The sequence below is a fragment of the Zonotrichia leucophrys genome, unplaced genomic scaffold, assembly GCF_028769735.1.
Source record: "Zonotrichia leucophrys gambelii isolate GWCS_2022_RI unplaced genomic scaffold, RI_Zleu_2.0 Scaffold_177_97607, whole genome shotgun sequence".
Lineage (NCBI taxonomy): Eukaryota > Metazoa > Chordata > Aves > Passeriformes > Passerellidae > Zonotrichia > Zonotrichia leucophrys.
Genome location: NW_026992382.1, coordinates 4,764 through 18,298, shown reverse-complemented (window position 1 = coordinate 18,298; position 13,535 = coordinate 4,764). Strand labels below are relative to the sequence as shown.

The 13,535-nt window shown below is 47.9% G+C and overlaps 1 long non-coding RNA gene across 1 annotated transcript; it reads right to left on the bottom strand.

Annotated features, from left to right (window-relative positions):
* Window positions 1–9,942: 9,942 nt before the first annotated feature.
* On the bottom strand, window positions 9,943–12,176 carry LOC135461122 (uncharacterized). The gene is made up of 2 exons (XR_010443337.1): window positions 12,037–12,176; window positions 9,943–10,875 (listed from the first exon to the last, which is right to left on the bottom strand). It is a non-coding gene; the product is annotated as an uncharacterized LOC135461122 (long non-coding RNA).
* Between the last annotated feature and the right edge of the window lie 1,359 nt (window positions 12,177–13,535).

Genomic DNA, 13,535 nt, shown 5'->3' with positions numbered 1-13,535 from the left:
ATGGAGGGGAAATCTTGAGAGAAGAGCCTAAATTCATTGCAGTGCCTCAGAAGAAACTGGGATCAGGTTTCTGCTACTTGAAACACTCAGCACAAAAGTGATCCTCAAAATCCTACAGCCTGCTGCTGAGCTCTGAGAGGGTCTCTCTCTCTACTTCTTTTAAGCAGAATCCAACCGCCTCAGACTGGGACAATCACTGATCCAAATCTCAGTAGGAAAAGGGATAGCTATAAATAAGGAGAATCACCTTCCTTGCTTGGGTTAATTTACCACCTGCAGTTCAGCCCCCTTTACCAGCCATTGCCTGGGGGTTCAGCCAACCAGCTTGGAAAATGACTTAAGGAAACTGATTTCTTGGTGTTCCTGGTTCTAGGCACCAGGAGAGCTGGCTCCTTCCTTTCTTGTTCTGCTCCTGAGATATGCCTGTTTTTGTGACCATGTTGTCCAACCCTCAAAGGAAGTTTTTAGGAAGGAGGAGCAGGCTGATTGGATTTTTGAGATGTTAATTTGCATTATCAACTCCACACGTTTGAGAGACCATTCTGGATTGAATAATAGCTGTTGTTCAGTCACATTCTTTACTACTTAGGTTCAAGTTTGGAGTTTGGGTAGAGTCTGAACTAGTATGGGGGGTATAAGGCCCCGCTGTGGTAAAAAGTGCAGTGTCCACTTTGAATTCAAATGAAAGTCTGACAGTAACTCGAGCTCAAAGGCAGGTCACTTCTACAGGCTGTATCAGGGTGAAATTACACCAACAGTCTGATTCACTTAGGTTATCACAGACTTCCTGGTGTTCATATACACCAGGAGAGGTTCAGATACTAATTACATCTGGTCTCTCATAAGCCATCCTATTGATGACTAAGCACTTTGATTTCTTCTCCTCAGATTCCTTGAAGTGTTCACAGTTCCCGTTCTTGCTATTCTTACTCCTCACATACCTGATTCTCGTGGATTACTACAGTAGATATGTTTAAATCTTTTATCTCCGAAGGTTTTCCCATGGATCCAGTATACTGAATAAATGCCAGGGACCAAGGCCATTCAGCATTGCTTTGGGTTGAGGTACTCTCTAGTTCTAAAACTTCAGTTATAATTCCATACAAAACAATTCTGTACACTAAAGTATGAGCTACTCCCGACCGCAATATACTCATTTTGCCCGAATAAGTTTTAGTTTCAGTTCATTGTCTCCTGGTGTCACTCCTGAAGGGGCTTCTGGGCCTTCTTCACCCGAGAGTGATGGATCCAGGCATTCTGCTCCTTGATTTTGATTGCAGTGAAGGTGGTGAGAGGTACTTACAGTGGTCTCTCCCACTATGGTTCCGAAGTCTTCTCTGCAAGAGACTTAACATATACATCAACCCCAGGCTATCCAACTCCCTGCTCCGAGTTCCAGCCACATGTTTCTCAATTTCTCTGAGCCGTTTGCTTAATGCCACCATGTAAGTGGACATTCTGGACATTACCCTTGTATTCTATATGGTCTTCTATAAGGCATTCTAAAAGGATTTAGCATTCCTTTAGCTCAAAAAGTTTAGTTTGAATTTGCAATAGTGCTAGTGGAAGAGCTTCTTGCCCCAGTCTTATGATTTGCTGCTTAATCAAATGATTAATTCTCTCCCCCTGGCCACTTGATTGGGGGCGGTATGGGGTGTGAAGTTCCTAATCTATGCCCAGATGGCTACTAATCTGTTGCACTATTTGGAAATGAAAGGTGATTCTTTATCTGAGGATATTGTGGCTGGAACTCTGAAGCGTGGTATTATCTCTTGTAAAAATGATCTGGTCACTTCTTGAGCTTTGACAGTTCTGGTGGGGAATGTTTCTGGCCACTCTGAACATGTATCTATTAATACCAGTAACTACTGATACCCCCTTTTCCTTGGGAGTTCTGAAAAGTTGATTTGCCACTGCTGTACAGGCCCATGACCTCTCCCAGTCTGATCGAGTTTTGGCCCCGGGGGGGTATTTTGAGGTTAGTCTGGAGGCAAGGATCACATTGTCGGCTTACCTGAGTGATAGTGGCATATAAACTCCTAACAATGATACAACGATTGTTTCAATCAGATGCGTGTTCTAGAAAGCCTGTGGAAATTACTGCTTCAAATTCAACACTTCATTTTAATGCACTCTGTATCACTGGCAGACTTGGTCATTTTGAGAAAGGAGCTACACTCTATAAAAGGCTTTTAAGTAGTTAGGCCCTAGTGTGTTTTCTGGTGCCCTTCCTTCACTAGTAACCACGAAAATGGGAAGGGATTACAGGGATTACTAGCTCTCTTTCAATGGTAGCCCACCCCTTGCAGTTGTACGTCTCTTTTGATTAGTATTATTGTATTATGGCTTACCTTCGAGGAAAATCTGTACCTCACCCTTTGCTGCTTTCTTTGCCTCTCCATCCGCCAGCTCATTTCTTTCCTCCATTTTTAAGCTCGCTCTATGGTGTGCCTTAATATGCTTTTTCAGGTAGCTGAACTGCTTCCAGCAGCTGGATTGTCTCTTCTTTCCCTGTGAGGTCAGCAGTCCCCTCTCCTTCCAGATGGCTCCATGTGCATGCACAACTCTGAATGCCTTTTGCTGTTTCTAAGGCATGGGTCCATGCATTTATCTCAGCATCCTGTGCAGAGGTACCTGTTGGTAAGGGTCCAGACTCTATTACCTCTGCAGGTAGTCACTGTGAATTTTGCAATGTCGCTTTCTTGTCAGTGAACCAGGTCTCTGCATCGTCCGGAGGAGTGTCCTTTAAGTCTGGGCAGCTGGAGTAGGTAGCTTCAATGGTTTCTAGGCAACCATGGTGTACTGCTTCTCCTTGATTCCACTGAGAAAAGAAGCTGGGTTGACAATATTAGTCACTACTATCTCTACATCATCTTGCTCTACCATGATGGCCTGGTATTTCAGAAACCTCTCTGGTGAAAAGCCAGTGGCCACCCTTTACTTCCAGTACTGCGGACACTGTGTGGGACACTAGCACAGTCATTTTTGTCCCAGGGTAAACTTGTGTGCCTCTTGAATGTTCAGCACAACTGCTGCTACAGCTCTGAGGCAACCTGGCCATCCTTCAGCTGTTGCATCTAGTTGCTTAGAGAAGTAAGCAACTGCCCTCTGGTATGGACCCAAGTCTTGAGCCAATATTCCCAGGGCAATTCCTTGCATGGAAAAATAGAAAGAATGCTTTACTTACATCTGGAAGTTTCAAAGCTGGAGCCGACATGAGGGCACTCTCTAGCTGGCGAAAGGCCCGTGTGGTGTCTCTTGTCCACTGGAGACCTCAGTTCCCATTGGCAATAAGAGCTTAGAGGGGTCTGGAGAACAGTCCATAATTATAAACCCACAGCTGGCACTACTCTGCCATGCCTAAGAAGATTTGGAGTTCTTTCGTTGTCTGGGGTTCAGGGTTTGGCATAGCGCTTCCCTGCCTTAAAGTCTGCTGCTCAGCACTCACTTCTTACCCCAGGTAGATTACCTTCTGTTTCACTACCTGTGCCTTTTTCTTTGAGACTCTGCGTCCTTGGAGTCCTAGGAAATTCAAAAGGCTTACCATCCAGGCTTCTCTTGCTTCCCTCGTCCGAGTGGCTACTAGAAGATCATCTATGTACTGCAACAGCCTCCTTTTCTCTTGTGGAGCTTCCCAGGACTCTGGGTCTTTGCAAGCTGCTCTCCAATTGGAGTGGAGAATTTTGAAGCCTTCAGGCAGATGGACTATGTGAGCTTGTGTTTGAATGCAAAAATTTTCTGGCTGGCTTCGTGGATAGGGAGGCAAAAGAAGGCATCTCTTAGGCCTAAAACAGTGAACCAGGTTAGCTCAAGTGTTAAACAAGTTAGTAAGGTCTATGGATTTGCTACCACAGGGTACAAATTCTGTGTTATCTTATTGACAGCCCTTAATCCAGTACTATTATTGGACTGATTCCTTCCTTACCTTCCCTTTGAGGGTACTACTCAGTTCTCACTGGTTGTGTTCTTTCATTAAGCTTGATGGGGGAGCATCCCATGGGGGAGCATCTTTCACTCTCCCTGGTGCAGCAGAGGCCCATACCCTTGAAAACACTTATTTACTTATTCTAATATCTCGTTACTCATGTCTTTCTTAATTTCAGTGTCTGTTAATATTAAGCCTAACATCTTTATATTATTTGCCTCCAGAGTAACCTTTCTCATTTGAGAATGTTTAGCAAATTGAGCGAATTGTACAAAAACTTTTAGGTACACATAGTACACATGTTACTTTAAAGGTTTGCAAAAGTATGCCTTCTCAGACTGGCCAGTTGTTCATTCCCCACACGTCAACATAAACATTCTCCACAGGTACTAAAGCTTTATTTAAAACTGAATATATGACCCTTGTGCCGACAAAAATTCTTCCATTTTGGGGAGGTCATCTTTACCCCTCCTCCCTTACCTTGGGAGGAAGCCTTTAGCAAATCATATGTACTCATTTTGCGAACTGTGATTGCTTCGCATTTCAGCGTGATAATCCTTGCCTGATTTCATACGTTGCTATCTTATGCTGCACGCTGAACAACATGTTTGATTTGCTTTCTCTTTGCCTTGTTTTCCTTTTCAAGGGCCAAGACCAGAGAGCGGTCTGATCTCACAGTCTCTTTGTCATTCTGGGTGATTTCTTAAAACAAAAGACATTTCAGCATACAAAAACTATCCCATTTATCTTCCTATTATAAAACAGTACTAATAGCAATGAAGCACTATAAATCTTTTTATTTTCTGAGCTGCTCTTACTGGCAACCTCCTCCCAGTGAGCCCCTCCCAAAAGGGGCTAATTTAGGAACCTGTTTGCTCTGGTCAGTTCTCATTATTTATTTCTCCTTGCCCTATCTCGCTTCCATTCAAACCTTTTTACAGACCTTCACAGTAGTTTCTCAGTTTTCCTCCTATACACACAGCTCCAGGTGGCAGGTATCAGATGTGATTCCCACACACAAGCTCTAAGACCTTAGGTTCTGAGTCCACTTGACCAGAAACCTCTAATTTACACTCGGGGCGTGTACCCTGACACTTATTGGAACAGCAAAACAGCAATACCAGTGTTTCTCATAAACACCGCACTGCAGTAATACCTGCACATCCAGCTTTTGCCCACAGGCCATTCCCGTGTTCCCTGGGGAGACAGGGCAGCCAGAGCTGCCCTTGTGCCCAGGGCACAGCCACTGTCACCTCACACAGCCTGCTAGCCTCTTGATGTACCAAAGGCTCCCCGAAATTGCTCACAAAGGCAGGCTATTCTGTTTGTTGCAGAGAACTTTAAATCCTTTCAGTGGATTTTTTCCAGTAAAGACTTACTGCAGTACCTTACCGAAGTCTCATAAATCTCATAAGTCTCATTAACTAATTCATCTCATTCATCCCTTCTATATAAACTCTTTTTTACAAAATATCAGTCTTTTCTAGTTCTCTTCTTGCACAATCTAATGAAGCACTGTGTCTACTTACACGTTTTGCTGCTTTGCAAAAAGGCTGTGCTAGTCACAGCCGAAACTCTGATATGCCCCCAGACACAGACACACGCACTCCCCCCCCCTCCCTTATCTCAAATTCACTAGAGCCAAGGCTTGAATTACTATGAGGGGGAGAATTCTTGGAATTCCTTTAACTCACTTTATCGAAGTTAAACATAAATCACCGTACTATAGTTCTCCTATGTAAAATGCTACTCTTGTTGCAACAAAATCTTAAAATCTCCACAAACACCACTATACAATCTCAGAATCAAATTACCACAATGCAGCAGAAGAAAATCACCACACAAAATCACTGGGAAAGGGCATATCTCTCAAAGTGCTCACTTTCTCAACACAACACAGCATACCATAATTCGGCATTTACTCACATCAATTTTTCCTGGACACAATCAAAATAACAGCACACAGTCTAGAGATCAAGTCCAAACATCCAAGGCAAAGGAACTCTCTGAGCTCATACTCACGGTTAAAATGTACCAAATCTACACAAATCACTACATTCAAACACGATAAATACCATCACTGACATTCCTCCACTCGCTTCTCCGCGGGGCACTTCTCTCCCTGCCCCCGCAGCCTGCTGCAGCCGGCGCCTCTGGCCTCACTCGGCTGCTTCAAACACGGGGAGTACTGACTCATCTCCGCACTGTAGGGCACTGTAGATTTACTCTCTTTTATACACCATACACATATCACCTGCACGATCACAAACACAGTGCACTGGCCACACACATTAACCATACAGCAACACAGTGTCCGGACATCACACACACACACAAACAAAACACACGGGCTCACCAGTTCTGCTCCATCAGAACTATGAATCCTCAATACACACATACACAGGTTCACCCGGCTTACCCCCAAAGCCGCTAGCGGTCTGCTCTATCAGAACGACGAACCCGGCCTCTAATACAGCTGCTCTATCAGCTGAACCCCGTCTCTAATACAGCTGCTCTATCAGCTGAACCCATGAACCCAGACGTCTCTGGGTGGTTTACTCCCTTTCTCTCCTTCCTCCCCCCGCTGGGGCCCCATACATACCGTATTCTCCTCCGCAGGCCAGCGGGTCGTTGTCTGTCCTCGCAGGTGGCAAGTTGAGACAAGCGGAGCCCCACCAGGAGAAAATCCTGGGGCGCGCCTTGGAGGTCCGTCTATCCCCCCTGCCCCGCGGGGACAGAGAACTCCTGCCTTGGCTCGCCAAAATGTTTTGCGGAGAAAAGAAGAAACCTCACAACTTGTAAAAGTTGTAAAGCCCGGTATGCTTTATTACGACACGCGCCGGACGCAAGACTCCCCAAAAGGGCATGCGTGCCCCTGGAGACTCCGAGTCCCCTTTTTATCCCCCCTTCCAAATGCATATGCATACAGTTTCAAATTAAGTTCATACATATTCATTCCACGCGACATTTAGCACTAATTCTTCTTTATCGAAGGAATTCCTAGGTCGGGGGCAGATTGACCTCGCGGTTTTCTGTTTTTCTTTCTCTGTCTCCTTGCTGTCTCTGGAATGCGGCCTCTCCTTCAGCTTTAGCTCCACAGACCCTTCAACTCTCCTAGACACTTCACCTAGTTCAGGATGGATACTCTGTCTCACTTCCCAGGATGGGGATTTTACACCTGAGCCAGTTTGGGAAAGGGGGGTGGTGTTCACCCCCTGAGCAGGGATTACCCCACTGTTTCAGGTTGCCATGCAAGATGTAACCAAATGCATCTTTTCAATCCCCATCTTCATCAACTGCTATAAACAGGTGGGGCAGGGTTCTTTATCTCTTCCATGACTCAGCCCTGATAACGCCCTCCAGGGGAGATATCTTCTGCTAATGGGCCATTGAGTGTCACTGCAGGACTGATAAAATTCCATCATCCCATTGTGGGAGGCTCCAGCCCAGGGGGAAGAACCAAGCATTCCTACCTGGATATAAGCTGAGGCTTTCAACACCACCAGCAGCTTGCCTACTGGATTTCCAGAGGAGAAGAGCTCCATAACCAACACTGCACCTTCAGAGGAAGACCAGACCCTTCTACAGGATCACTGCTTTGACAGAATCACGTTGATCACTCCAACAGGACTGCAGCCACCGTTTAATGGGACTGCTTCCACCACCCTGACCAGCAGGGTTTCAGGTTATATCCTGACTCTGTCAGTTTAAGGCAGTGTTTCTGTATCATTGCCATTATCTTCATTTTCCTCTTAAATTGTAATTCTGGTTTAGATCTTTCCCCAGGTTTGCCTTCAAACCAGTATAAAACTGAATTTGCTCATCCCTTGTTTTTCTCCCAAAACAGGATTTCCCATTCCCAAACCTTGATCAAACGCAATAGGAAAAGGAAGATGCCCTGGGACACCCAGGCAGGTGAGGAGGAAGTCAGTGCTCCTTTCCCCCTTTCTCCTGCTTCATCTCCCAGCCCAGCATGGCCCCCAGCTGCAGGACAACCCCGCTGCCAAACCCATCCTGCCAGGGATGCTCTGAGGGAATCTCCTTCCCCTTCCCTCTGGCACAGAGGCAAATCCCATCCTCTCCTTGTCCTTCCTCCCCCAGGGAAGGAGATGAGGATGGAGACCAGGGAGGACAAATCTCCATGGAAGAACCTCGTGGAAGAGGCTGTTTTGAGTGACTCCACAGTGCAGAATTCCATTGAGGAGGAAAATCCCTAGAGATTCCACAGGAAGAGGGGCTGCAAACCCAGCCCAGGGAGCTCTGAGGAGGAAAGACCCACCCAGAGCCAGGAAGGTAGACAGAGCTTCAGCCAGAGGTCAGATCTGGTGGTCCATGAGCAGCTTCACGATGGGGAGAAGCCCTACAAGTGCTTGGAGTGTGGGAAGAGCTTCAGGCAGAGCAGCACCCTGATCAGCCACCAGATGATCCACACTGGGGAATGGCCCTATGAGTGTGGGGAATGTGAGAAGGGCTTCAGGTGCAGCTCCCACCTCATCATGCACCAACGCATCCACACTGGGGAGAGGCCCTATGAGTGTCCCCAGTGTGGGAAGAGGTTTAAGACCAGCTCCAATCTCCTCCTGCATGAGTGGATTCACACAGAGGAGAGTCCCTTCCGCTGCCCCGACTGCGGGAAGGGATTCAAGCACAACTCCCACCTCATCACCCACTGGCGTATCCACACTCAGGAGAGGCCTTATGAGTGTCCCCAGTGTGGGAAGAGCATCTCCATGAGCTCTCACTTGACCAGACACCAATGATGTTAAGATGTTTAGTTACCCAAAAAGACACCAATGGAGGCACTGGTAAGGGAAGCCCTGCAAATGACCCAACTGCTGGAAGAGCTACGTGCATCACTCCAGCTCCATTCCCCATGGGAGGATCCACGTTGGGCAGAGCCCTGGTAACTCACATTCAGTGATCTGTGCTGGGAGGACACCTGCCTGGTTATCCTTTTGGTTTGGCACAAATTTCCTTTTGATTTTTCTTTATCACTTAAAAACATCTGAAATAGGACTAAAGAGAAAGAAATTTATCAAAGATGTCGAAATTTCCATCAGTTAACAGTTACTTGAGCAGGAATTTGTAGTTTGGGGACATATTCTGGAAGATTTGTGGGTTCTTGGGGGATTTCAGAAGTGTTCTCCATATCTTTGCACTCCAAAAGTAAAGACAGATTGATGTGTCACCTCAGAATTACTCAGTTCCACTGAAAACACCACAATCTGACTCCAAAGGGCTCAATCCAGCCTCAAATTGCTTGTTCCCACCACAAAAAAAAATTCAGTCCCGTGCTAAAATTACTCAATTCCACAATCACCAGGGTGAGGTGGGTTTGGATATAGACTGGGAGAAGTGGGATCCAAATTTGAATGTGTGGGATCGTCGGGATTGTGGGGAGCTGGGTGTGTCGGATGCATTTTCATAGCAAATAAAATTTTTGGAACTATTAGTTTCTGTCCCATTCATTTTCAGTCAGTTCCAGTTCTGTTTTTCAGAGCGCCACCTTCTCAGCTGATTGTGTTTGTGCCCTCCTTTCTCTCCTGCCTTTCTTTGCCTGCTCTGTTTCTCTCTCAGTGTCTCCCTTGAGCCAGGGCAGCTCCCACCAAAGACCCTGTCCTGAATTAATTCCCAATCCATGAGCTACAACAACCATGGATGGAGTTATGAAGGCTGGCAGTGAAATGTCACTGTAAAATTTTGCTCCACTTGGCTTTTATCTCCTTTTAAGGTCTTTGCATCTCAGAGCAGGAACATCTTTTCCTGGCTGGGACCTGGAATTCCAGCCCCTGGGAGTGTGTGCAGTGGATCCCAGAGGGACAATCCCAAGGTTCCCAGGGAGCTGCTCCTGCCGTGCCTCCCAAGGAGCTGTGCAGGGCCAGGGGACAAGGTCCAGCAGCTCGGTTGGTTCTGCAGTGCCACAAGGACCCCTGGGTCCATGAGTTTCCCTACTACCAACAGCGGTTCCTTGGCTCCCATGATGCCCTGCTGTGTCACCATGGATATTTGGTGTCATGAAGTTCTTCAGTGTCACAATGGCCTCCCTCCCTCCATGAGCTTCCACAGTGGCCAAATGAACTCCTTGGATGGGCAGTGTCACCATGGACCATTGGCTCCATGCAGCCCTGCTGGGTCACCATGGACTCCTTGGTTCCATGAGGTCCTGGGGGTGTCCCATGGTCTCCTCGGATCCACAGTGTCACAATGGACCACTGTATCCACGTGGCCCTGCTGTGTCACCATGGCCCCTTGGTTCCATGGCACTCCAGGGTCACAACTGACTCCTCGCTTCCACGTCACCCCTCAGTTCCAAAATAGTCCCTTCATTTCATGAGGAAGACAAAAATTTTGTAGAAACATTGAGCAAATCCTGCTTAACACAGCTGGGAACATCTGTTTGCATTCAAGAGAGAGGCTAAAGGTGAGGATGGCACCAGCAGCTTCCATCTGCAACACAGGTCCAGGGAAAGGACAGGGATAGAGAATTCAGCTGGGAGACTCAGAGAATTCTGCTTCCAGAGATTATTTCTGCTCACACTGTCCCTTGGAGAAAGGTGACACCATTCCAGGCAGCCTGGACTGAGCAGGTGGTTCCTGAGTGGGGTTTGCTGTTCAGGAAACTCGCCCAGGCTTTTCCATGCCATCCTTCCACACAGGAAAACTTCTCCTGGCCCTATGTGCAGGCAGAGCCCTGAGGAGAGCAGGTGGTACATGGTGCAATGGGCTGGACATGGAGCTGCAGAGCTCAGGGGACATGGATCTGCTGGAGAGCACAGGGATGTCAGTGCCAGTTGGGCCATGTCAGACATGGTGACGCTGAGGGATGAGGAGCAGCTTGTCCAAATAGGGTCAGCCCTCAAGGGGCTCATTCTTCTCTGTGCCCAGACCTCCTAAGGAGACATTCAGCATCAAGGTTACCTGGGGAATGCTTCTATCAGCTCTTCTCTGAACTGGAAAATAGAAAAATACTCACTTGATTAAAGAAAGAAAGTCATGAGATACATTTTGAAATCTTTCTCTTGAAAAGAATTCCAAACTGACTAAAGTGAGCTGTACAAGCCCTGAAGACCTGAAAACCATTGAAGCTGGAGAAAGAGCCCCGAAGTGCTTTCTATATTTTAATCAAACCCATGGTGGATTTGGGGCTGAGTCCAGGACCCTCAGGCACTTAGAGGAGGCTGAAGAAGCTTCTCAAGAAATCAGAAGCAAAACTCCAAGTCCATTGGAGCATCACTGGGCCCCACTGAGGGCAGGGACTGCCAAAGGCTCCCCAGGGACTGCTCAGAGCAGAATCTTGAGGCCAGGATTGCAGGGAGCCAAAGGCTCTGAGCAGGGAACTGCAGTGCTGAGCAAGGCCTGGGCAGGTTGGGGGAAGCAGAAAGGCCAAGCCCTGAGCCCAGCCTGGGACACCAGGGCCTGTCCCTCACGGGTGGTTTGGGGCTGTCTGTGGGGCAGTGGGATGTGAGGGGCAGCAAGGACAAATGTCATCAACCTGTGTGACACTGCAGATCCTCATGGAACCAAGGGGCCAGTGGGACACTGTGGGAAGTTGTGCAACCAAGGGGCCAGTGGGACACTGTGGGGCCTCATGGAAACAAGAGGCCATTGTGAGCCTGCAGGGCTGGAACACCCCAGAACACTAAAATGCTGGGGGTAACCAAAGGTTCCTTCCCTTGAGTTTGGTGCACAGGAGAAACACCAACCAGATATTGTCAACATGGGCAGATGCAAAGAATATTCTTGGTAGGAAGAGACCCACAAGGTTCATCAAGTCCAGCTCTTAAGTGAATGGCCCACACAGGGATTGAACCCACAGCCTCAGTGATACCAGCACCATGCTCTCACCAACTGAGCTAAGAGGTCAAAATGACAGAAAATTTTACTGGCAAACTGTGGACAGTCAAGGAAATTTGGCAAAGGTTTTAATTCAACATCCACTTCAACATAAACCGCTTATCATAGCATTAACTTCACTAACTTAGCCCATTGAACCTGAAAACCTTTAACTGTTAAGATGTTTAGTTACCCAAAAATGCTTCAGGTAAGTAGGATTAGAAGGAGAAGAAATAGAGAACATCAGAAAGACAGAAGATCTATAGAAACACACACACATAGGTACCAACTGCTCAGCTTCCAGTAATGCCAACACAAAAACACCAGGAGAAAACATAATCCAAACCACAGACTGGTCTTGTGCTCTGGCTTATAACCCCCTGGGCCTTCATGGGCACGCCCCTGGGGTGGGACTGTCAGCTGCCGTTCCAATCAGAGTCAGGATAGGCACCAGCTGCCCCTGTTGTGTGATTAATTTACAGCTGAGCCAATCAGAGCTGGGATAGCACCACCCCTGCTCTGTGATTGACAGCTCTGCCAGGCCAGGGCTGGGGGCGGGGCTCTGTCCCACCACAAACCAAGCCAAGGCCTGACCTGGCCCTGGCCCCACACGGGAATTCTGAGCATCCCACGGTGTCTCAGAACATTGATCTCATCCAGCTTCTGACAGCGACTACATTGACACTATGGAACCTCATGAAGCCATGGGTCAGTTGTGACAATGTGGGTCAAAGGACAACACGGTGACACTGGGGAACCTCATGGAACCAAGGGGCCATTGTGACACTGTGGTGCCTCATGGAATCAAGGGACCATTGTGAAACTCAGGGGTCCCATGGCACCAACAGTCCATGGTGACCTTGTGCAGCCCATAGTGTCACAGAGGAGCCACTGTGACACAGCGAGGGCAAATGGAGCTTAGGGGCCCATGGTGACACATCAGGGCTTCGTGGAACCACGAAGCCATTGTGACATTGCAGGGTCTCATGGAAGCTTGGGGCCACTGTGACACTACAGAAGCAAGGGCAACATCGTGCCGCTCCAGGGCCTCATGGAACCAAGGAGACCATTGTGACACTGTGGGATCCCATGAAACCAAGGGAACATGGAACAGGTCTGGCTGACAGGGCCTCCTGGCGATCACCTGACAGGTCTGGTGCACCTTGGTATGCCGAGGGCTGCTTCTCATCTGCCTGGAACCCCTGGGGCTCTGGGCTTTCCTTCCTATGGGAGAGAACTGTTCTCCTCCAGAGCCCCGTGGACAAAATTGGGATTCCTTCTCCAAATTTCCTTCTGTGCAAAGATTGTTCCCAGATGAAATCTGCTGGGACAGACAGATCTGGCTGCCTTGACTACCCAGGGGCCACCTCTCACCTGCCTTTGAAACACTGGGACCATGTGTTTTTCTTTCCTATGGGAAAAAAGCACCTTTCACATCCAGGCACACATGGCCAAAATTGGGCCTCTGCCTCCAGGCACCCACAGCCAAAACTGAGATTCCACCTCCAAAATGCCCTATGTCCAAGGATTTCCCCCAGATGAAAGGTGTCAGGAGAGACAGGTCTGGCTGTCTTGGCCCATGGGGGGCCATCTCTCATCTTCTTCCAAAATACTTGGACTTTGTGTTTTTCTTTCCTATGGGAAAAACAACCCATCTTGACCAGGTGCCCACGGTCAAAATTGAGATTCCACCTCCCAAATTCTGTATGTCCAAGGATTCCTCTGTGAAAAAAGCTGTCAGGACAAACAGGTCTGACTGGCTTGGCCTCTCAAGAGC